At 42.5% G+C, this 26730-nt stretch overlaps 1 protein-coding gene and 1 long non-coding RNA gene across 3 annotated transcripts in view; both read right to left on the bottom strand.

Moving 5' to 3' along the window:
• nrsn1l (neurensin 1-like) overlaps positions 1-19525 on the bottom strand; it is a 113881-nt gene extending 94356 nt beyond the window's left edge. The window contains exon 1 of the mRNA XM_050035583.1: positions 19467-19525. The gene's annotated coding sequence lies outside the window, so the exon portion shown is untranslated. The remainder of the gene's footprint in view (positions 1-19466) is intronic.
• Positions 1-26730, bottom strand: part of LOC126384516 (uncharacterized) — a 632363-nt gene that overhangs the window by 294939 nt on the left and 310694 nt on the right. The window lies entirely within an intron of this gene.

Below are 26730 nucleotides of genomic sequence, written 5' to 3'. Positions count from 1 at the left end.
CGTCGCCATGGCTACCACCGAGCAAGAGACGGGGAAAAAAGTTCATACATAGCGTTGCCGTCATCAGGTTGCTTGTTAGCTAGCTAGCTAGCTCGCTATCTGGCGTCTGTCGTCTGTCCTGTTCTGCAAAATTGTCGGATTTTCACATTACGATAACACGCCAGCTAGCATAACTATGCTGCCTCGTAATATTAGCTGGTTAGTTAGCTAGCAGAAGTCCCCTGTCGTCTGTCGTTCATCAAATGAAGCATGATGAATGCGGCAAATGTGATCAGTAGGATGAAAGAGACTGGAAATGTAGATGGCTCGCAGCTTCCTGTTTAAAATAGTTACGTTTGCGTGAACGTAACCGACGCGGTGACGTAGTGAGTGGTGTCCCAATTCCTAGGGAAAGATTTCAACCCCTACCCCTCATTGCTTCATTTTGAGGGCCAAGGGGTAGTGGACAAGGGGGGGTATTGGGATTGGGCCTTAAAATACTAAACTTCAATCAGTATGGTCATGTCAGGAATATTATTTATTGACTTTGCTGTTGTAAAACTGACTGTTGCTGCTCTAGAAACATTATATATATTTAAAATATTCAATAATCCTGTTCTGAGTTTATTCTTTTTAAAATCAGTATATTTTCTAAAAATCAATCATTTAGAAATAAAAAAGAACCAATAACAGTAGTGTATCGATGAAATCTTAATGATACCCTTCCCTGACCACTACAACCCTGCCCTAAATCCTTCACACTGTAGCTTTAATGTGAGTTTAAGGTCAGAAAGAAATTAAGATGTTGTTAAAATACGGAAAAAAGACAGGATGTGCTTAGTTTTCCATTGTTTAACCAAACCTAGTTTTTCCCCCGTAACCTTAATAACTTTGTACTCTTGTTGCCTGCAGCTCACCACATGTGGGATTCATGGATGTGAAACTCAGCCTGCAGTGCAACACTTCATAATTTCTAGGAGACAGAGTTGGTTTAAATCATTTCAATGTCTAAATATGGTGTGCACGCTCATGTGGTTGTAAGAGAATATCTTTGCAGGCAACTGCTATCCTTCCACTTAGGGCAGAGTGGCACAGACTGAATTACTCACATCCTGCAGCCGCATGTGGTCAGCTGCAGAGTACAGACCCAGCAGGACAGATCAGTGCGGTTTATTTACACCTGGGAGGAAAATGTTTTGAGGGGTTGTCATTTCAGAGATGCGCGCCTGGTAAACCTGGGGTGATGCGGACTTTTCTGCAACCAGTCTACACATTTAGCCTTTGATTAACGCAGGAGAGTGATAGATGGGTAAATTGTCCCTGGCGTATGTCTCCATAGCCTCCCCGCCTACTGTCTTTCCATTCATCTCACCCTCCTTCCCCTCGCGCTCCATCCCACCCCTTTCTCCAGCAGCAGTAGGGAAACTGGGGATGTGAACACACACCTCTTTGCCAAGCCTCACAGCTCCCCTGGCACCACGCTGCAACATAACACCTTCCAAACCCTCCTCCTCTTCCTCCTCCTCCTCCCTCGCACTGCTCCCCTTTTCCTCTCAGCACGGCAGAACAGCATGTTTGATTTTACAGGAGCTAACTCTGCGAGGGTTTGACCTCTACGGGCTTTCAAGGCCGATACTGATATTTTTGGACGTAAACTGCTGATAGCAAAAACTTAGGTCTTTTCAGAGGCTCCTTCATCATTTGTTCAGAGTGGAAATACCTGTGAAACAGCTTCAGACTGTGAGGAAAGAAAATGCTCCATTAAAAGTCATGAAACTACTGTAGTTGATTCAGCAGCTCCGTCTGTCTGTCCGTCATTTCTGTCTGTGGACTTCAAGACTGGCTAATGACGGGGTACGTTACAGGCCTCACTGACACTGAAGCTTTATCTGAGGTTTTCTATGACAACTTTGTTTGACTGGTTAACTGACCGAGGAAGGTCAGAGAGAATAAGAAAGAACAAGATGAGGACCAACAAGCTTTAATCTGAATACTTATAAGTATTTTAATTACATTTTACTGATAGTATCTACATACTCGTGAAGTTTTGAATGAAGGACTTGTAATGGAGTACTTTCAAAGTGGTATTAGTACTTTTACTGAGGTACTGTAAGGGATCTGAATACTTCTTCCACCACTGCTGATTTAGCCCCTTTTCCACTGGAAAAATCCACTAACATCTGGCTTTTTTTATGTAATGGGAAAAGTTACAATCAGTATTTACTCTCAGGTCAAATGACTCTGCAGTAGTCACCAACCAGGTCTCACTCTGAAATCATCAAAATCTGGCGCTTCATCAGTGACCTCTGATGTCAGACACCGATGAAAAAGCTGTCCTTTCACGTCCCCATGATACGCGGCCAGTTGCCATTATTGTTTAATGGCTGCATCAGGGGGAAACACCGCGGGACAACAACAAAAGTGAAGGCAGCAGAAGTCCGAGTAGGGCGGGTAGGTGGCTCTAACAACTGCCGACCTTCACCTGGAACCCAATGTTCATCTCCCGTAAGACTGTAAAGCCAACCCTGTTCTTTTTTCCTAAACCCAACCACATGTTTTTCTCACCTAAACCTAACCATGTTCGTGTTTTGGCAAAACGTGAGCATGTGCTTTTGTTGTTGAAGGAAAAACATTAATTTGCAGTGTTGTACCAACATAGTGCTTTTATTTTGAAAGAGACTGTATGCAAACTGTACATTTCCTGTGAAAACAGAAGTGTATTTTGAAAACAGACAATGCATGAAACAGGCTGAAGTTGACACGGCGTCCCAGAACGTCAACAACCAACACACCCAGGGTACCTTGGACGTCATATGTGGACATGGAAAGTCCATGACCAAACGTGGACATGTGACGAGGTCACAGTGAGGAGGAGTTGTAGTCACAAATATTTATTGGCTCCCATTCGCAGTAATAAAAATATGACACTGCAGTGAACGTGCCAAATTTAGCCCCTTTGCTGGTGCAATACAATGACTGGCCACTGTCATCCCTCTCTGTGCAAGCAGCACTTGAAAACTGTTTGACACAAAGTTCGATGGAGAGACTGAATATGTAACAGAGAAGTAACCACCCTTAACATTTTTCACAGGCCTCCATGCTGCTTTCTACTGATTACTAACCTGTTTACAGCCCATCCATGACATTGAACGTGACACACCAGAAAAAAACAAAGAAACGCAACTCACAAGGTTCACTGACAAATCAACTGTCTTATACTAAACACGTTTTCCAAACAAATACAACATGCTAACGTTATTAGCACAAGCCTATGGCATTTTACATTGTATAAATTAGCCTAGCAGCTAGCAGAGATTTCCTCTGCTCATATGAAGCCAGGATAAATCACACACAAGACTTAAAATGCTATTTTAGTGGAGGCTTTATTGTCTTCACAATTTATTGTTTCTTATCTGTGAAATTAAAGTTGAAAAAAAATCCTCAAGGGGTTTTTGTGATATTGCAAACTGTTTGTTTTTTTTTTGTTTTTTTTTATTTTAACCTTTATTTTACCAGGAAATAGTCCCATTGAGATTCAGAATCTCTTTTGCAAGGGAGTCCTGGCCAAGACAGCAGCATAATAGTTGCACTAAAAAACACAATAGGTTAAAACAGACAACATGAAACAAACAGTTACAAAACAGTTGGCAATTCACTTCAAGACAGTAATCACCAGCAGCGCTCAGTAACAAGGTTGTCTGTATGGACAGACAACCTGAAACTGTTGCTGAGAGGTGAAAAAAGAGGCATAAAAATAGCGGTCTGTAGCTGTAAGGGGAAAAGATTTGTTCATTTTCACTTCAAATAAGTTTGGCCAACCTTCTGCTCTGTTTAAAGCCTGTCTGACTGGCTGCTTTTGTTTTAGAGATGCTGCAAAGTTTCCAGATACTAGCAGTTAACATGGCGGGTAATAATGATGACAGTTAAACTGATGGCCAACATTATAAACACAGGAATCACAGTTCTAATAAAGCAGGTTTATCTTTAATGTTTACAGGCAGGGAAGAGTTCTTTGGTTAAGACCTGATATATAAATAGATTCTCTAGCTTTGGCCTGGGAGGAGCCTCTAATATCAGCACCATGACTGACCAGTATCTGACAGGCCAATATTGGCCCAGGATATTGGTCTAAACCAAAAGCTACAAGCCAGCAACCCTGACAGGATGTGTGCTTTCTCGCTCCTATTTTTCTCTTACTCTTTCTCTCTCGCCCTTGCACCTCGCCAGCTGCCTCCAACACGGTAATGACAGTTTTATCAGTTTAACCACGTTTGCCATCTCCAGGACTGGGCTGCTCTCCAGTCCTGTCTGCTGTGTGCTCAGCTCCGCTCAGCTAAAACCAGACACTAACAAGAGCCCCTTGTATATCCATAATGGAGATCTACCGTGGCCCCCACCGTCGGCTCGCCTGCGCTGCTGTGCTGTATATGTGTTGAAACCTGTCCAGGTTTAACATATGGAACCTGACTGCCAACACCTATTTCTCTGACACCTGGTCTCTTCCAACTACAACCTGGCGGTGATGTGTTCTGGACTGTGGACGCTCGGTAGAGATTTAAATTAAAAAAAGCACAATATAAATCATACAAACGAGAAGCACGTTTGCAGCTGTGCCTGATTGATTTTCAAGAATATTCCATGCAATATAAGGGCTGACCGTATTGCGTCATTGTAACAGAAAATTAAAGCTGCTTTCACACTGTGGTCGCCTTCAGACCTCACTGTAAACATTCTGCACTGCAAGGAGGAGGCTGAGCACCAAGTATAGTTCAGGTCAATAAAGTCTAAAGTCTAATACCGTCTATTACGTCTCAGAGTCATCACTAGATCTGAACCAGCATTCACACCACACTTCTAAATCTAATCTCCTCCCACCTAAAGATAGACTGCAGCTCTTTTTATAGAGGGCTGAGCTGCAGAATTGCATATTCTATTTCAGACGGCCCGCGCTCACATCATTGTTTGTTTTAGCAGGCTAACCTTCCCCGTGTATTTATAGGTGTCGAGGCCAGGAGAGAGACCACAGTAGCTCCATAAATAAGCTGCCCGGGCCTCCAGCGAGCCTCCCGACCAACAAAAGCCCAGTCATTTCACAGGCCATTACCTGGAGCTGCCTCGCAGGGAGGCTGGCCTGCGAGGCAAGGGAGGGTCGCACAGCTTTGAGGGCGAGTGGACCCGGTGGGAGGAAGGGAGATGTTTGGATTAATAATAAATACGGTGATGTGTTTTCTATGAAAATGTGATGGGAGTAAATGGAAAATAACCAACTGCGATGCATCTGAAGCAGCTCAGTGCCACGACTCACACCATTTTCACCGTCGTCCCACGTGTCTTTCATCCCCTTCATGCACACATCCCGCCGCTCGCTCCTCTCCCTCTGCCTTCCTCTGAACTTTTGGCCTCCAGGTCTTGCTGGAACCTCACCCAGATGCCCCCTGGCTCGTAAAAATAGATGAACCCAACACATAACACACTTGCACAGACACACAAAATCCACCCATGACGTCATACATCAACAGCGTGTGTGTGCACAAAGTGTGTGTGGTTGCTTATCTCTGCCTCCACAGACGCTGTGTAGAAAGCCAGTCAGCAGAGGCCACAGCCAGCGCGCTCCACAGCCTCTCTGGCAGCCAGACCTCGCTGCACTGAGGAAACTGCACCCTGCAACACAAACAACCCATCAGCCACAGCAGCGCTTCGGTGCCGACTGCTAATCCCGGTACCTCCCTGTAAGGTACAGCGCTGCAACACCCACACAGCTTTAGGAAATGGATGTCATCTCTCCCCTCTGGCTTTAATATGGCTTTTCAGAGTGATGAAATATTCAAAAGCATTGTTTCGCAGGGCCATTCGACAGTGGCATTTGTCCTAAATATTGCCGTGCTCATTTGCTGGGTGGCGACAGTGATGATTCCATAAAGCATATGAATGGAGAGAGTTGTCATGTGGATGTGGCTGAACACTGAAGGCTCATGATCTTAAATCAGAGGGGAACGCTGCTGACTGGCACAGTGGGGGTTCCAGCGGAGCGACTACAACTGCTAATTTGTCTCCGAATGGCCCTTTACAATTTCAAGGGCACCATAACTGTTAGATGAAGAGATGTTTTTTATTTTCCGATTGTATGCTTGCAGCATGCAGTGTGTGTGGTGCGGTAAGATAGCGGTATGAAAGCCATATCTTTGCCCGTTCTGGTAATATCTTTATGAAAACCTGCAATTCCGATGTACAAGCTTTCTGTGACGGCACAGTTAATGTCATTGCTGCTGTAACAGAGTCATATGAGGCAAAGAAGACGTATATCGCAGGTGTCCTTGTGCAGATCCATCCTTCATTAGCCTGTTATGTAATGACCTCAGTTTTTGATGTGCGTCAAAATAAAGAAATCCTGCTTCATGTGGATAAAGTTGTGAAATGATTAAAAAGATCATGTGAAAGAACGAATAATTAAAAGCAAAGCACAGAATGACGAAAACAAGATGAGAGTGAAACCCTGAATGATTCATGGATGCCTGAGCCGCCCCACTGGCACCCCTGGTAGATAGAAGCCCATCTATTGAGGGGTTTATAATAAAAGCTGTTATATATGAATCCTAATGGTGTGTTGGTGAGCGTGGTGTTCATTTAGCTGCAGTGTTGGGGTCGGTTTAAACCCAGGAAACAGGATACTGTTTCCCGTATCCTCTGAAATATAATAATGACGGAATAATAACGGACAAAACTAGTTATGTACAAGGTGTAAACCAAATAAGCTGCTACAAACAAAATATACGTATCAGAAATATGTAAACGTCTTGCAAACACATCCTCACTGTGACCTTGTCACATGTCCACGTTTGGTCATGGACTTTCCACGTCCACATATGACGTCCAAGGTACCCTGGGTGTGTTGGTTGTTGACGTTCTGGGACGCCATGTCAACTTCAGCCTGTTACATGCATTGTCTGTTTTCAAAATACATTAAATTGCATACAGTCTCTTTCAAAATAAAAGCACCGCATCAGTACAACACTGCAAATTGATGGGGTTTTTTTGTCCTTCAACAACACACATGGTTAGGTTTAGAAAAAAGAACAGGGTTTAGAAGCTTACAGGAAGTGAACGCCAGCCAGTCGGTGGTTGTTGGACCTGTCACACCCCTCCCACCTGTCCTACTCGGACTTCCACCGCCTTAGCTTTCATTGTTGTCCCACCGTGTTTCCCCCGGATGCTGCTGGGCGGCTGGCCACGTAGCATGCCAACGTGAAAGGACGGCTTTCTTCGTCCATGTCTGATGCCGGAAGTCACTGACAAACTTTTATCCAGACCTCAGCAGAAAAAAGTCTGCTGCACTTCAGAGCTTTTCCTGGTAAAAACAGATTGTAACTTTATGGACACTACTGTGCAACTCAGTCAATTAATCAACTTTGCTACTGAAAAGCTATTTGAAGTGATTTTACCGCCGCGCTACTGAGAAATGTGGTTCAGTCAGGAACACTTTAAACAAAGAAAACTTTATCTTCATTTGCAGTATTATATTAGGTGGTATGGCTCTGTTGTGGGGCCTCTCTGCCTTTCCACGTACAAATGAGGAAAGCCTGAGGCAGATAGAGCAAACCTGTCTGCCCTTCCATGCGCCTACATGGAAAGCCTAAGGCAGGGAAAGCAGCAGCAAAGACCCCCCAGGAACAGAAAAGAGCAGCATCAATGACAAACAGAAATTACATTGATAAGTCAGACACAACATGAAAAGGAGGAGCTGGGGTGGAGGCAGGTTGCAAAGCAGCTTGCAGAGGAAGCAGCAACAGTAGGCAGGTCAGAGCAGTTTAAATAGGGCGCCCTGAATGAGATTCACCAATTGACCTATGGCTAAGTCCCGCCCTCAAACGCAATGAGCCAATCACAGTGCGTATAGCCATTCCCATACACTGGGACATTCTCTGCCTGGACGTCCATTGAAATGCATTACAGAAAGTCAGTTTTGTTCGGTTTTATGAGCTTTTTCTGAGATTTGAAGTTTAAAAATGGTCAAACGGTGTGCATGGGGTACATGCAACTCTGACACAAGGTATCCTGAGAGGCTGGGCGACCAGGTGTATTTTTTACACTTTAAACCACATCTCAACCGAGAAAAGTGTCTCCTTTGGATAAAGTTGTGTGGTAACGTTAGACCACAACATCAACTCAACGTGAATAAGATTAACAATGATGTCTACATCTGTTCTAAGGTAAGTCAACATTGTGTTTGAGGCAACATATTGTCACTTTGCTGGAAAGAAATATAAAGTTATCTTTAACATCTCTAGCTAACGTTAGCTAAAGTTAGCCTAACGTTAGCTCCTAGCTGCGTTGTTCATCATGTCACCTTGTTTGCTGGGAGTTCATTAGCCTATTTTGTTCTAGTTTTGTACTTTGGTGATCGTACATCATTGTTAGCTGTTGTCCAAAGGGCTCTAGTTAAGCTAACGTTAACTTCTGGAGCTTAGCTTCATTAACTTATCTGTAATGGCAGAGATAACAAAGGTTGGCAAACGTTATGCTGAATGATTCAGTGTAAATACTGTAGCACCAAACTAACGGAGAGACACTCTTGGTAAAGATGGTAAAAAGGCCGTTATCCTTTTCTCATATTCTGAGCCAAAAACCTTAACTTCAGTGGCACTTTAACTTGTTGTCTTTGATGGTGACGGCAACCAGATGCGGTTCACAAGCGTACACTGTGACCTGTAAATTTTGGCTTGTAATTTAAGCTTTTCATCGACCTTCTCAACAATAAAATGATGAATATATCCCTCCAATGCGTAGTTTAGGCCCTTTTGGTTACTTCTCAATGACATCTGATCGTTATGTCCCCAAAAATCATCAGTTGCCTCCTGTGAAATGCCGTGTACTGTGACACCTGCCATAGCGCCGGTCACTGAATGTTGATAGTTTGTCCGAGTGAGTGGAGGGGGCGTGGCTTACTAGGTCAATTGGTTGCATAAAAAAGGAATCATGTGATCTGTCAGCTGATCCATCAGTTGATTGGGCTGCTCGAGATCAGCTGATGTAGCTGGGATGTGAGCTGAGCTTGACATCTTGTCCTGTCTGAACTAACGCTGTGCTCAGTTTAGTCGTTTTGCTACCTGTAGTGACGCTACTGTTATTACCACCAACAGACAAACTAGCAGAGTCAGAATTGGGGCTGATAGGTTGGAGCATATTTTCCTTGGTGAATTCAGTGTTGCTTGAAATATGACCAATACATGTTGGTTGTAACTTCATTCACCATAAAAATTTGTCAGCTTCCCAGGATTTCCGGTGTATTGTGCCTCTGCTTCCAGGACAGAAAATGTTCAGTTTTCAAGAGAATTATGAATCCCTGTTGGTCACTCATGTATTACTGTGTGACACATGTTTTAATAATGTGTTATAGTGAAGTGATCCTGTGAGGTGGGGGGGGGGGCTTTTAGGGGGGGGGGGGGGCTTTTACATGTCTGGGCCCAGGGGCCCATTGTGTCATAATTCGCCTATGGGTAGAAATTCCAGCTAATGTAGGAGAATGTCATGAAAAGTAAATTAATATTTCAAATCACTTGATATAAATTTATCTTAGATTTATTTTAAGAACATGTGGAGAGGAGACTAAAATATTTGTTATGACTAACTGGAGTTGCAGAATGCTGAAAATAATCGATGTGGGAAGAGATCCTACACACACACACACACAGAAATGTTCATTCTTCAGATAGAAACAACAGAATGAGAAGAACTGTGCAGGCTTTATTGAAACACTGACCCACTGTGATCACAAAATGTTTCTCTGGATGAAATCGCTCGACTTCTGGAGCTGAGATCTGCTCACGGCTGTAGTTTGTGTGTGAACATACAGAAGCTACAGTATATAGGACGAGGCTTCACAGGGGAGAGGTGATAGTTACCAACACACACACACACACACACACACACATATGGCTTCAGAAATGCCAATCTGCCCCACACTTTTCTTTATAGAGCGAAACAACAGTCATTAGAAGATGTAATGGATTAGCCACGGAGAGAGTGAAGGGAGACAGAGAGGAGAGGGAAGAGGGGACAAACCGAGATCGAAATGATGGAGATTGGCAGATGAGTAAAATGGATTGGATAGACCGCTCTACGGATGAGAAGACAGGACGGAGAGCTGATGCCTACCGCCGCAGCGAGAGATAATGGAAACTGATTACAGAAAAAATCAACAAGGTTTCTCTCATTCCAGGAGCACAGCTCAAAAAACGTGGCTGTAATATGATTGGCGAGGTCCCGGATCCTGGTTAGAGCTGATTGTCAGTGAATTTGGTCCGCAGCACCAACAACTTCTAAATATAGAGAGAAAAAACACAGGAGCAAGGTGACAGGGGATAAAAACGTGAGCTGGAGACCCGGCTGACAGGAACTGTGGTTGTTTTTGTGAGTTCTTTGTGCTTCCGTGCCGCCTTCTCTTCAGAAACTGCTCTGCTGTTTACTCCATGCCTCCCTGGCTTATGTTCATCTGAGGGAGCAGAGGAGCTGAAGGAGACAAACAGGATGTCTGTGGGAGGACGAATGAGAGGGGGTAAATCTGACGAGGAAGTTTGCGTATGTGCCTGTGTGTGTGTGCGTGTGTATTAATCCCAGGAAGGACTTCCTCTGAATCTGAGCTGCTTGGGAGTTCTGTGGGAGTTCCAGACGTTGACACGGGAAAAAAGCAAAGGATGAGAGAAAGAAGAAAAGGAGAGGTACAAGAGAGTGAGAGGGATCAAGGGCAGTAGCACTATTCAATCCCACTTCTAAAAGAACACACACACACACACACACAGGAAAACCACCCACAGAGAGAGGTTGCGATAACAGCGGCAGTACTGGCGTCATTATGAGCTGATGATGATGAACATAGGCCCACCTCAATGACACGCAGCCTGAACCCACTCAAACGCTTTGCCTCAATCAAAGCTACTCCAAAACCTCTGAGTGAACAAACACACCATGTGAGCCGGACTGAACAGAGCGTGCAGTTAACCCTCAACGTTTGTTTTAATCTCCTGGGTGTGCCAGGTGGGTGGGGGTCGCAGCACAGCACGATACTTCAGCTTTGCAAACTACAGTCAGTTTCAGATGTTAGAAAATCCCAGTGTTGAGAGACGACTGAGATGCAAAAGATGAAGCCTTCACTCAGCTGGGGCTCAGAGGTAAAAGAGTCATTTGACCGTGGTCCTAATGTGGGATTTATACCTCTGCATCAAATCAACCGCGTACCTACACTGTGGCCTGACATGCACCTCCTCAGAAATGTAACTCCACGTCACAGCGACGCAGACCTCCTGTCTGTCTCTGTAAGCTGAAACCATTTCCCTCAGTGGAAACAAAGCTTTGATTTACTTTAATTTCACAGATAAGAAACAATAAATTGTGAAGACAATAAAGCCTCCACAAAAATAGCATTTTAAGTCTTGTGTGTGATTTATCCTGGCTTCATATGAGCAGAGGAAATCTCTGCTAGCTGCTAGGCTAATTTATACAATGTAAAATGCCACAGGCTTGTGCTAATAACGTTAGCATGTTGTATTTGTTGAAAACGTGTTTAGTATAAGACAGTTGTTTTGTCAGTGAACCTTGTGAGTTGTAATGGAGCCAAACTATGTACCGCTATCTTTGTTAAATGTTGCTGTTGTCCCCGGTTTTATATGAGTAGAGGAAAAGTTTGCTAGCTGCTAGGCTAATTTATACAATGTAAAATGCCATAGGCTTGTGCTAATAACGTTAGCATGTTGTATTTGTGGGGAAAATGTGTCCAGATTGCGAATTTGAACACTACAATATTTTGTGTTGGCTCGTGTCGTATGTGCATGAAATCGCTTAATTAGTTCATGAACTTCCACAAGTACGTCCTCAGTATCATACGTCCCAGGAGGATCTCAATGCTGATTGGCTATCACAGCACAAAGCAGTCCCTGATGTTCAGATTTTTCAACTGTAGGATGTGAAATGGCGCTTACTGTTATTGTCCCTTGTTATGTATCGCTTTGCTGTAACTAAGTATAGCCTCCCAGAGCTGCTGGCTTTAAGTCTCCTTTATGAAACATCTATGGTTTCTCCTCATAATAACATGTACTTAATAAAGAGTTTAATAGGTGTAACTCTTATATACTGTTAATAAATAATTAATTACTGCTTTATTTACCAGTAATGCGCCATAACTTATTACTGGTTATGCTGTAAAAATTCAGTATAACTGGAGTATATAATCCTCTATCATAATTTATAGGCTCTTTTTTAAGTATTAATTAAGATTAAGTGTTTATTAAGCATAAATAAACCTGTTGTTAGACCCTTTATAATGTTTACACTAATAGAGAGTGGTACTACGTTCATCTATGCTTGATATGATTCAGTACAATGATCATGCGTGGTTCCCAATCCAAAGTTGGGACCTCCCAAGTGTTTGAAAAGCAAAATTGATGGGTGGCAAGATGATTAATGTGACAGTTCTTCCCTCAAATCTGGAGAGTTTTGACTCATTGGGATTCTACAAACTCTGCAAGGAACTCTCTAAGGTCTGAGGAAACAACCCTGATGAGGCTGTATGTGGCAAAAAAACTACATGTCAAACATGGAGGTTTGAAAATTAGGGCATTTAGCAATTCAGAACAAGTTCAGAATGGTCTATTGAAAAAGTCGCTTGTTGGGGATTGAAAGTTCGGAAAGCTGCTGTTATAGTTCTGACAATTCTTTTTAATTCTCTCTCCTGCAGGTCTCCTAAGTTTTTGAAGGTGCAAATCACTGGAGTAATATTTTAAAATGAAACAATCTAAGAAGAGAACATCAGTCTTTGGTTGTCACGGCTAGAAGACATCTGGAACCTGCGACGAACGTTTGAGAGAAGCTATAACCAGTGATATACATCACGAGTGTCGACTGTAGGAATTATTTAATGCTCATAAAAAGCATGGAAAACCTTAGGAAAGTTTAGGTGAGTTCATCCTCCACTATATCCTTGAACTGGAGCCAAATGTATGAATAATTTACCCAGATGTGTCATGTTGAACATATCACTTCTTCACCAGGAAGTCTTTAGAGGTTACGTAACTGGCAGAACCCACAGCTTGTCCTCTAATTAGACGGGGGGAAAAAGTTTGGCCTGTAAAACGCTGCGTAATATATATTCCAAACTCCCTTGTGGATCCCGCCTCTCAATTTCCTTATGGCCATGTGTCAGGCAGAGCTCTGGATACCACACACATACCCACTCCATCATATGTGTGCTTACTCATCATCAGAGCGCCACATCAGAGAGGACTCATGCACAATACACTTGTGTGCCAGCCAAGTGTGGGGAAACCACAGCAAGGAGACCAAAGAGACCAGAGAGGCCGACCCCGCCTGCAACCCCAAACTGCCCCCCCCAACCTCCTGAGTCATAAACTATCACTGCCTCAGAAGTTCAGGATCAGAAACTAACCGTCTCACTCTCTAACCCTGCCTGAAAGAATCGTGTCTCCACTCTGAATGCAAATCTGTCACGGCAAAGACAATGATAAAGAAAAACACTAATTTAACACTTATCCTTGGCGTGCAGGGAGGGAAGAAAAGAGCGACATTCGATGCAGGAAAGCGTGTTGTAGTTGAGAGCTGCGTGGTCGTGAGATGTCAAGAACTATGACAAGGTTAATCAACGCCCGCTTCTTTCTCTCCCAAAACGTTCTGGGGCCTGCGTGAACAACATTTTACAAAACCAATTATCTCTTTTGAATAAAGGGTGTTCGCCTATCAAGAGCGAGCCCACTTAAACAGGGTCAAATACAATTCGCTATCACGCCACTTTCAAACAACATATCAAATTGTTGTCACTTCCATTTACGACAGTAATGTGTACCTAGTAAATTGCACTACTGCCTTTGACTGCTGACAACAGCTAATTGTAAATGTCAGAGTTATTCATGCGCGTCTCACCACGGTACATGATTAAAAATCACCTATAGTTCTTTTCAAATGTGTGATCGAGAACATCTCATATAAAAGCTGTAAATATATATTTGAGTGGGAGATAGCGTGCCTGGGAAGAATCCTTCATTAATTTGCTGTGATGTATAAAAAGCAGAGTGCACCATGGAGACTGGTGAGGATTCGACAGTGAAACAATTAAGACAAAGTTGATCTCTTGTTAATCATTCTTCTTATTTATTTAGTGTTAGCTTTGCTCCCAGCAAACACACTCAAAGACAAGGAAACTATAAAAGAAGGAAGGGTCAGGTCCCACTATAACCCATCATATCTGTGTTGTTTCACCTCTGACTGAAAAATGCAACACATAACGTGATGTTGGCTGATGTTTTCTAGCAAAACACACGCGCTCATTATACTTGTTATTGGACTCCATACAGATTATGAATCTATCCAGTAGCTGCTTCTAACACCCAAGTCCCTGTTTGGTCCAAGACTGTATATAAAGATCGACAACCTGTCTCAGATTACCCCACTGTACAAAAATGAAGCCAAGATATCCTGGATATGGCCGCCGCCATCTTGTGCTAGTGATGTAATTTGGAGCCAGAGTCTGTGTAGTAGTGATCTCCGAGTTCCAACCCATTCACCCGCTGACCAGTCTCAAGCAGCGCCACTGACCGATTGGCAAACACAGCTGTCAATCATGACATCAAACCACCTTTTTATAGCATCAAATAACTAATTGAAACCAAACTCATCGTAAAAATGAACATATGAACATACATTAGTCACCTGGTCTCTCTCTGAAGTTGTCAAAACTCAGTGCTTGGGCAGTGACTTCTGGCATCAGATATCGACAAAAAAAGACGTCCTTTTATGACAGCATGATACACAGCCGGGCGCCGTTATTCTGTAACAGTGCCTGGCAGCATCAGGGGGAAACACGGCAGTACAATAATGAAAGTTAAGACGCCAGAAGTTTGAGTAGGGCGAGCAGGAGGGGTGGTGGATGGGTCCAACAACCACTGACGTTCACCCAGGAGGCTGGAGTTTGCTTCCTGTAAGATTATAAAGTCACACCCTGTTCTTTCATCCTAAACCCAACCACGTGCATTTGTTGTTGAAGGAAAAATGAAAAAAATGTACATTTGTGGTGTTGTTCCAACATAGTGCATTTATTTTGAAAGAGACTGTATGAAAATGTAAAATTTCATGTTTTAAAAGTGTATTCTGAAAACAGACAATGCATGTAACAGGCTGAAGTTGACACGGCATCCCAGAACGTCAAACACACCCGGGGTACCTTGGACGTCATATGCGGATGTGGAAAGTCCATGACCAAACATCAATATGTGACGAGGTCACAGTGAGAATGTGTTGACATCAGCGGGATAACAACTACCTAAAATGACACAAACCATCTTTAGGAAAAATTTATTTGACCTGTACTTTGACCTTATAGTTTGGCCCATGGCCCCTCCACTAACATGGACCCTATCTTGCAGCCAGTCACTAGGGGGCAACCAAGATGTTTTGGCTTCATTTCTAGGGAGCTGTAATGTCATCCATTTTTAAACACAGTCTAAAGGTCCAAGCTTTCTGCTGTTAGCAGGTAGTATTGTATGCTAACGTCACATGTATTTGATTACCAACTAACTAACCTGAAACGGTTACTTAAATTTAATATTCAGAAGGGCTAATGTTAGCAAGCTCTACAATCTTTCCTTGTCAGGAGGTGGCGCTAACTGCCACATTATTATAAACCTGGATTTTTATCAATCACCAGTAATTGGTACTTTTTTCATCAATGAACTTTGCATTTACATTATTAATTGAGACGTCCTACATTAATTAGCTTTGTTTAGCCACTGTTAGCAAACAATAACACTGTTGAGATGTCCTACATTAATTAGCTTTGTTTAGCCACTGCTAGCAAACAATAACTCTGTTGAGACGTCCTACATTAATTAGCTTTGTTTAGCTAACGTTAGCCAGCAATAACTCTGTTGAGACGTCCTACATTAATTAGTTTTGTTTAGCTAACGTTAGCCAGCAATAACTCTGTTGAGACACCCTACATTAATTTGGCGATAAAAATGTTAATATTAGTAAGAAATAATCTTCCTGAAGGTGTAAAAAGAAACAAACAGGGAGCTGTGCTGTTGATGAGTAATTGTAAATGTTATCGCCTCTCTAGCTTAATCGTTGCGTTTACTTATGTGTGCTAGCTAATTAACGTTAATTGGCTAACATTAGTACAAATGTAAATCACTGAGGCAAACTGCGAGGCATTGGAACCTATGGTCAAATCCTAGTTCAGCAGATATTTACCAAACTCTTCAACCAATCATCATCTCGAAATGTGTTTTATTAATTTTGTGAAAGCATTTTTCAATCAAAGAAGAAAAAACACAGATGATGGGTTATAGCAGCCCGCCACATTAACTTCAATAGAGGTGGCACCAAATTTGGCACCAATACAAAATTCGACTGCTGTCACTGAAGTAATGACCCCTCAGCCTTTTACAGAGGAAACAAATGGACACACATTTGCATTTTTGTATTTAGATTTCTGTTTTGTTTTCTCTGGTCACTCCATCTTTTTGTCCTGACCAGCAGTGTATGTACGTGTGCGCCTGCCCGTGTGCGATGATGATTTGTTTTCTCTAGTGACCATGATTACAGGTTGTCAGCCATGCTTTTACTAGAGCTGATGGGTAATTTCACTCTTTAACATGGTTTAGAGTTGACGGATAGATTGGCACACAAGGCGCACACACATGACACATGCGCAAATACCATATACATGCTCACACACACACACACACACACACACACACACACACACACACTTGAGCACCCAAGGGTACACGCGGCGCACATACACACTGATAGACAAACAAATCAAGTGCCATGTCCATTAGAGTGGACTAATCAACAAGGCCTCCATGTTCTGTCACAACTCACACAAGAACATTATGGATAATTTGTGTCTATAACATTGCATGCAATTATTCCTGCATACATTCCTGTGTGCATGGCGTTTAATGAGCCGAGCTAATTAAATATGGAAATTAATGAGATACAAAGGAAATAGGGAAAAGCGCAGTCCTGATGCATTTGAAGGAGTTGCTAAAAGCCTTTTATTGCATTAGGGACTGGGAGGGAAATGTGCCTTCCTCTAAGGAGACTATTAACAAACACACTGATTAGCCTGAGCCAAAACACCACAAACTATCGCACTGTATATTTTCTCAATGCATAAGAATAAAACGTAAACTGCTGCCACGCTCTTCTGTTGCTCATTCACTCTGTCATTTGAGTTTTCATTTCTCCACACTGGGATATATGGCCCGGGGTATTATGGGTTCAGGTTATCCATCAGTATGTATGTCTCATTCTTGTGAACATGGTATCTCAAAAACACTTTTTCAGTTTTTTCAAATTTGGCACAATTGTCCATCTGGACTCAAGGATGAACTCATTAAAATCTAGTGGTCAAAGGTCAAGGTCACTGCGACCCAACATTTATTTCATTCTCGTAAACACAATGTGTCAAGAACATCTTGAGGGAATTTCTTTAAATTAGGCACAAACGTCCACCTGGACTCAAGGATGAACTTATTAAAATGTATTGGTCAAAGGTCAAGGTTACTGTGACCTCACATTCATTTCATTCTCATTAACGCCATATCTCAAAAATGCCTGAGGGACTTTTTTTTTTTCAAATTTGGTACAAATGACCTCTTGGACTTAAGAATGAACTGATTAGAATTTAGTGGTTAAAGGTCAATATCACTGTGACCTTGTCTGTATCCTGATATCCAAAGAACACCTTGAAGGATGTTTTTTTCAACTTTGGCACGAACATACACCCAAACTCAAGGATGAACCGATTGGAATTTAGTGGTCAAAGGTCAAAGTCATTGTGACTTAACATTCACCTAATTCTTGTGAACGCAATACCTCAAGAACGCCTGAGGGATTTTCTTTATTTTTTTATTTTTTCAATTTTGGCACAAACATCAGCTTGGACTAAAAGATGAACTGATTCCATTTTGGTGGTCAAAGGTCACTTTGACTTAACATTCATCTCATTGTCATGTATGTGATATCTGAAAACGCCTGAGGGAATTTCTTCAATTTTGGCACAAACGCCCACTTGGACTTAAGGATGAACTTATTAGAATTTAGCGATCAAGGTCAAGATCAGTGTGACCTAACATTCATCCCATTCACATGAATGCGATATCTCAAGAACACCTTGAGGGAATTTCTTCAAATTTGGCACTAACATTCACTTGGAGTCAAGAATGAACTGATTAGAATTTAGTGGTCAAACGTAACTGAAACATGAAACATGGTTTTGGCCATAATTCATTATCTTCATCTATCATCTATCTCATTCTTGTGAATCCCATACTTGAAGAACACCTTGAGGGATTTTTTTCAAATTTGGCACAAACATCTATCTGGACTCAAGGATGGACCGATTAGAATTTAGTGGTCAAAAGTCACTGTGACCTCATGAATCATGCCACCGTGACAAAATTTCACACAAATGTCGAACAGGATAAAATAATGAAGTGAGGACATTTTATATCCAAAAGGTCAAAGGTCAACTTCACAGTGACATCATAACGTCCTGCAAAACAGGGCTGCACCTGGCCATTATGCAGTGCTCTAACTCAGGGAGACATTTGGTCAGACACTGAATTGGTGACACTAATCATGAGTGTCCACCTTGAATCTGTGCTGAGTGTTTAGACCTTCTGAGCTGTCGGGGAAAAGATGTGTGTGCATCTCATGTTTTCACAGACATGGATATCAACTGTAACTTGACAGGTTGGTGGAGTCGTACAACCACAAGGTGGTAATTTAAGTTTGATAATGAATCTTGTTGCAGCTACAGAATTTGCACGAATCACCTTAATTGCAGTTTGTAAACAAAGAAAATGATGTTTGTTGTGGATGCACAACAAAACCTGACAACAACTATGTGGTAGAGCGGTGGTGTAGTCATGAAGCTTGTGCAGTGTGAAGTGCTGTTGTAGCCGCACATTGTTTTACACGCCATTTCCTTCAGCAACGTTGCATGAGATGATGATGGGACCCCCCCCTCCAATCAAAGAGGCCTTTCACCGAGACACAAGTCATCACATCATGCTGTAAGCAGTGTGTACCCCACTAAGGGAGCACTATCGTGTGTGTGTGTGTGTGTGTGTGTGTGTCTGAGTTTTCATGGGGAGAGCCCTGCAGATACACGGGGTCAGACACAGTTTACAGACGGGCCGACTCCATCCCAAAAAACACACACGCCATGGGACACAAGCTGGCCCGAGAGCGTATGAGCTTAGCTGGAGCAGAGGGAGGGTGACGGAGGGCAGGGGGAGGCTAAAGTTCATCTAAAATTGCCTCGGCCCCAGGGAAACACCCGTCAGGCTGCCCTGAAGACACCCACCAGCACAGGTCAGAGCAAACAAAGCAGAGCTTCATCGCCTCTCGGGGCTCTGATAAATTCCAAAGGCATTCTGCGAAAACAAAGCATCATCTGTTTGACCTCTGACCTCTCATCCACCTGATGTCACCGTTGATGTCACTCCTTCCCCCTTCATGTGCGCGCGTTTCTTATTTAATCTGTCCTCCTGTTGTCTCGCCCTGGAAAGAGAAGTGATGGAGGAAAGGAGTGAGGAGGAGGAGGAGGTTGGAGGGGTTTAGCAAGTCGGCGCAGGCCTCTCCCATAAGGCTTACCTCATCCTTCTTTCCGTTCCCATCCCTCCCACCTCTTTCTCTCTGTCTTTCTTTATTTATACTGCACTTTTTTTCCAGCGCTATTCCTTGCTATTTTTTTTTTCCTTGCAGCAGAGACTCTGGGCTGCACAGCTGATAGGAGCATTATATTTTTACATTAAAAAAATCCCTGGCCGTCATCATCAGGACCATGGTCATCCTTAATTAACTGACATGAATTAAATTCGATGGAATCAACCAGTGGATTTGGTCATGGGCCAAAGAAAATCAGAGTTCAACTTTGGAGAACGTTGACCCACAAATTACAAGCGGTCTTGACTGACCTTTGAAGAAGCAGAGAGCCAAAGAGTCCAAAATGTAAGACGATGTGCAAGTTATTAGTTGCATAAGATTTAGGGGATATACACTGGCAGAAATGAAATACAATGAGTATATTTTCTTCAGTGTTTGATCACCTGAAAATAAGAATCATTTGGTCTTATTCATGAAATGTTAATAAATCTGTGAGAAGATCTGCACATAAAAAAAAACTTGGTACTAAAAACCTACACCGTATTCATAAACCCCACAGGAAACTCAGATTTGATTGTGGGCCCATGTGTTTGTTAATGAATGCCAATCAATCATATATTGACAGCACACTCCTGCTAGTCAGCAATTAGCATACATCCCTGCTCATGAATATCCAGTGACCAACATATATGGAGGTGATAATTACTATGGATAGATGCATCCTGACGGCCTGCAGACATGGAGCTAACAAAGAAAGATTGAAGTGAGACGGAAGTTTTTTGGGTGAAGTTGAGAAAAACATTTTATTTTCCTCTGTTAGTAGTGTTGTGACAGGGACAGGTAAATCAAAGACCTAGAAGGAGGCACTGGGTGCCGATAACTTAGTGTCCTCTGTTAAAAAAGCCAACCAAGAAGGTAAACAAAAACAAAAATGGTTAGTGGAGGACCGCTGCAGTTATTTAAAAATATATATTCACATATATAGCCGAAAAGATATGGACGCTTTTAAGTTGTAGGAGATTACATTACAGAGAATAAATGGAAAACATGGAAATGAAAATAACTTGAAAACTTAGAACTTGTAAAATCTGTGGTAACATTATCTGTTATGGTGGAGCTTGGAGTGTTTCGTCAACATCATCCTCACTGTGACCTCGTCACATGTCCACGTTTGGTCATGGACTTTCCACGTCCACATATGATGTCCAAGGTACCCTGGGTGTGTTGGTTGTTGACGTTCTGGGACGCCGTGTCAACTTCAGCCTGTTACATGCATTGTCTGTTTTCAAAATACACTTCTGTTTTCACAGGAAATGTACAGTTTGCATACAGTTTCTTTAAAAATAAAAGCACTGGGAATAAACGTGGTTAGGTTTTGCAAACACACACACGTGGTTGGGTTTAGGAAAAAAGAACAGGGTTTGGCTTTACAATCTTACAGGAAGTGAACATCGGCCTTCCAGGTGAAATTTAGTGGATCCATCCACCACCCCTCCTTCCCGCCCTAGTCGGACTTCTGCCACGTTAACTTTTGCTGTTATCCCGTCGCGTTTCCTCAAGACGCCGCCGGATGCTGTTTAACAAAAACATTATCATGCCGACATGAAAGGACGACTTTGTTCGTCACTGTCTGACGCCTGACGTCACTGACTAAGCAGTGGATTTTGATGACTTTGGAGTGACACCAGGTTAGTCTGGTTTAAACATTGTAAGAGGAGATACATTGTGAAATCTGGAGCTCCACGTGGTTTAATGTGGTTAAAATTGTATTTCTGATACATCTCCAAATGTACAAAGGATGTTTTGTATGCTTTGTCACATATTAACATGAAAGAAAAGTGCGTTTTAGTTTTTATTTTACATATTTGCTTTTATTGCAGAGTTCCTTAATCAATGTGACGGCCTGAACTGTGTGGTATATTACTTTGGTAGAAGTAACTTTCTTTTAAAAAGGTGTCTAGTTTTCTAATAAATACATACTTTGATATTCATATTACTTTGAGGTGTGGGCAGACATCGAGGCACTATTGATCCAAATTTGAACTAAATCCAAGCAATAGGTGGAAAAATACATGAGATTAAGTGTGTACCCCCGTCATCTCCAGAGTGGTTTTATTCTGCACTTTTACAGGCTGCATCTATATATATATATATATATATATATATATATATAAGCACAAATAGTTTTGTTATAATAATCCATTCTATGAACAAGACATTTAAAAATTATATATAAAAAAAGACGTGGTTGTGTTTTGTTCTAGCTTGGGTAGGGTTACCTGAGGTACTAGCATACCTGAGGTACTATCATATCTCCGCCCCTGTTCTGCACATTAACGGTTCATCTGAGTTCAGGTGGGTTTATTCCGCACTGCATTTCCTGGGTGACACTAACAACAGCGATAGTAATAAGAGAACTGCTCGGATAAGTTTGGCTGTGGTTGCAGCTCTCTGAGGAGCTTCATTATCAGTCTTCAAAGAAAATGTCAACTACAAACAAAAAAAAAGCATCATTAGTCTCTTTTTCTTTCTGTGGCGGAAAAAAACACAATCATTAGTGTGTTTCTCTATCTCTCTTTCACCATGCCTGCAAGACAGCTTTTCTTCTCAGCCTGTACTGTAAAAGGTATGTTCAACATCTCTCCCTGAGCCTCCTCTTTGCTCAGACACACACACTAACTGATTAAAACCATCACAAACTACCCGCATTTGCATAGATAGCAAAAACAAGTGATATGAAAGGAAAAGTTATTGCTGCTATAGCTTTCACCCTGACAAAACACAGAACGCTATATATGCTAATTAGCCATTTAATATGAATGTCTAATTAATGGTATGCAAATGAGACACTGCCATTATTGGACCTGTTTGATATGGGGATGGATGCAGTATTGAAAATCCTTGGGAAAACAGACATCCGGTGCTGCCGCTCAGCACAAGCAGGAAATCAATTTGGTTAATTGTCAAATATGCAAACATGTAAATTGAAGTCATGCATTGCCATGGCCGAGGCACCTCACCGTCGTCCCTGGAGCATGAATGCGAGCGGGGACACACACATACACACAGCCGCGAGCGCAAGCACACACTCCTCTTATCTCATCGGCCCTTTAATGTCGTTGGTATTCAGTGCTCTGTCCTCTGACACAATGCATGCCACTAATTACCAATTCCCATGATAAGAGCATTGCCCATAGAATACATGATGGAAGATGAAGGCTCTGCCTGCTAGGCCACAGCTATTGAACATTCTGACTACACACCACTTTGAAAATTGGCTTTCAATCAACATTGTGAGGACTGTTTAATTCTGCCACAGTTAGAAACCCGTGCTGTCTCCCCCGCAACGGCCTCCTAAAACAGCTGCCACCCAGCCGCCACAGACAGCTAATGGCAGCGGACAAATACCTGACAGTCTCCTTCACAAAGTGTGAAGGCAAAACATTCTCATTCACCCTGCGCAAGGATGTCTGGCTGCGCCTCTGAACTGCATCACCTCACGAAAAACCCATAAAGCATTCATCAATGAGCCCAAAACAGAGAAAGTCACCGCGACGATGGCGTTCTCCTCCACTCACTGTGACTAAGATGAAGATAAAATGCAGGAAGAGGAGGCATCACACAAAAGATTTGTTTTCTTTCCCTCTTTCCTTTCTTTTTCTTTTTTTTTTTTTTTTTTTTTTTCAGAGAAAGTTAATTGAATTTGTATGTTAATGAGGACTGTGCATAGCTAACGAGCTCAGTGTGCGACCCATTAACACGTTGAATGATTGTTATGCCCGGGGCAAGAATCACCTATAGGAGCTCCAAACACGGAGACAAAGAGCCAATCTGAATACATTATGGATTCATTTACATGTTCATCTACATTACATACATGCTACACTCATATTTGTCCCTCACTTCAATCATGGAGACTTGAAAGATCTTTGTGGACTGAGAGGGCAGGAGGAGGAAAAGACAGGAAGAACACAAAGAAACAAAGAGGAGGTAACATGAGGAGCAGTGGGCCTGAGTGGTCATTCAGAAATCCACCGAATATTTTGCTCCTCCTCACTCATTGAGTGTTTTAGCTCAATGACGACAAGTTCTCACCTTGTTGGAGATGAGGAATTGGTGTGATTCAGCCCCCCCATCCCATCCTCATCACCATGACAATGTGTGAAGCACAGTGAGATCTCTGGGATATCATTACAATGAAAGCAACACATCTTTAAATAGCCGCTCACTGCGAGTATGAGGAAAAACAAACGCATTTCAATGTGTAATCACAGTCACTTATTGCCACCACTGCCCTAACACACTGCAGTAAGTCTAGTAGTGGAAGTGTTATTTAGTTATGTAACGTATCTCTGCTGAGTGTAGCAAAGAACTCGCTGGCTTTACTTTTCAGTAGCTGGCAAAAACAGGCTTTGGCATATTTGACATTTAACTAGATGCATTAGATATTCAGGTCCAGCCAGGCAGTCCTTTCTCTGAAGTCTGAATATCATGGTACAGGCTTCATTAAAAATACAGACCCTGCTAACTCATGATGTTCTTCAGCCACACATGGATCTGAGGGAGGCTGAGTTGGTACCACTTTCACTGAAGACTCTCATCAGCTTTTGGATTTTGGGAATTTGGAGGATGAAACCCGAAAACTTTGTTGAACCTGTCTCTTCCTCAGCGCCACCACGAAGCAGTCAGCTTTGGTTTTTGAAATGTCTCAACACCTGTTTGAAGGAGTGCCATGAAACTTGCTACAGATATTGATGGTTCCCAGACAATGATCCTGTCTTTGATGATGTGTCTAAGGCCCTGTTTAGACGACAACGAATTCTCTAAAAAAGTCTGTCCTTGGCGTTTTAAAAAATGTCCACGTTTATATGACGACGTTATTGAAATGATCCCCGCTCACACGGAGCCGCAAAATCTACTGGAAACGCTGTAGTATGCACGCCAGGCCAATGGGTGGCAGTGTAAATTTGCAAAGCAACACCACGGCATGACGCCTGCGCTGAAGCGCCTTCCTCTACAACGCGGTGATTACAAACCAAAACAAAGAAGACACACTGGTGAAAGCATGCACAGATAACTTTGTCTGGACGGATGACGAGGTGGAGTTGCCACAGTAAATTTACACTTTGCTGGAGAAGCGTTGATAAGTTCAACAGGGTGAGCAGCACAAACAGAGCTCGGCATTGTTGTTGTGACGGTCGACTTTCTCGCGCATGCCTAGTGACTGGAACCGTAATGCGCATGTGCGAAAAGTCTCCGTTTTCAGAGGAACTGCATATTGCAAATTTACATGACAACGGAGATGTTGCCGTTTCCAAAAAATTGAACTCTGGAACCTGTTTTCAAAACGTTGCGTTTTCAGGCACCCAAAGCGCTGCTGTGGTGTAAACGATCGGCCAAAACGCAACTAAAGTTTACAGTTTTCAGTTGAAATCATTGTCGTATACACGGGACCATAATCGCCTTGTACCTGTGGTGCTTTTTATCAGTCTGCTTTGCTTTGGTGTGAGTTGCCGAGTGCTGGAGATATCGTCCACAGAGATGTCTGTCTCTCTCCAATATCATGGAACTAGACGGCACTCGGCTTGTGGTGCTCAAAGAGCCATAAAAAAACAAATAATAAAAATAATTAAAAAATTAGAAAACTCAACAGGAATGTCTCTCTAGAAATCCTTACCTGGTTACTCAAGATAATCCATGTAATCTGTGTATTTTCTTTGCACCAAACTACACCCACCAATCGTATCACTGCACAGTCTGTTCTATAAAACATAAAGCACTGAAATTCGTACATATTCCACGTAATATAAAGAAGGAAACAGTCCTGAACAGTCTCATAAAGCGGCAGGTTGGGACAGTGGATGGGTCAAAAAACACAGGACTTTCTCCTGTTGAGACGGGTATTTGGAACCACGTGAACTTCGAATGAACTTTTACGGTACGTCCTTTCTTTTCCTTTAACTTAACATATATTGAGCAACATTTGACAACACTGTGGGGTGCAAATTTGTAGGATATCATACAAACTGTTGTGTTTGAATTTTCGTAGGATAACATATGAACCATGATACGTGGATGCATTTCACTATGCAGAAGGATGTATTTACTGCTCGCTCGCGTAGCACCATTGAGCTAGCTAATGTTACTGCTCAGCCGAGGTGAACGCCATAAAAGTTACATCTCGTCCAAGCCTCTCGTCTATGAGTAGAACTGCACTTCCTGCTGCACCGTGATACAAGACAGTGTCCTCTTGCTACAGGTGAGAGGAAAAATATGTATTTTGATTTTACACTGAACTGTCCCTCGAATTACTTTAGTGTTCCCTCAACCTGGTCTCACTCTGAAGTCATCGAAGAGTCAGTGACTTCCTGTGTCAGACAACGACAAAAAAAGCCATCCTTTCATGTTGGTATTATATGCAGCCGGTCGCCATTACTCTGTATTAGCACCAGGCGGCATCAGGGGGAATGCAGCGGGACGACAACGCAAGTTAAGGGGGCGAAAGTCCAAGTAGGGTGGATAGGAGGGGTAGTGGATGAGTCCAGCGAAAGTCAATGACCAAACGTCGATATGCGAGTGTGGAGTTGGAGTGAGAATGTGTTGAGAATTCATGTTTCAGTTTCAGACTTTAAGGACCCTTTTTATCTCTGTTGGTAAAACATCTCCAAAACCACCTTTTTCAGGAATGATGATGAATTTGTTTCACAAAATAGAGTAGAAGTCTGAGTAGGGCGGGTGGGAGAGGTGGTGGATGGGTCCAATAACCACCAACTTTCACCGAGGAGGCCGATGTTCACTTCCTGTATGAACGTAGACCCAAACCCTGTTCTTTTTTGACTAAACCCAACCACATGCGTTTGTTTTTGAAGGGAAAAAAACATCAATTCACAGCATTGTGCCGATGCAGTGCGTCAATTTTGTTTCGTCGACGTAGAAAGTCCATGACCAAACGTCGATATGTGACGACGTCTGAGTGAGAATGTGTTGGTTCACTTGAATTTTGTTCTCCAGTACCACGATGAGTTACTGATTTTGGGCGAAACATCTCAGAAAGTATTGATGGAACTG

Source organism: Epinephelus moara, chromosome 22 (assembly GCF_006386435.1).
Source record: "Epinephelus moara isolate mb chromosome 22, YSFRI_EMoa_1.0, whole genome shotgun sequence".
Lineage (NCBI taxonomy): Eukaryota > Metazoa > Chordata > Actinopteri > Perciformes > Serranidae > Epinephelus > Epinephelus moara.
The sequence above is the reverse complement of the archived record's forward strand: the minus strand, read 5'-3'. Positions and strand labels throughout refer to the sequence as shown.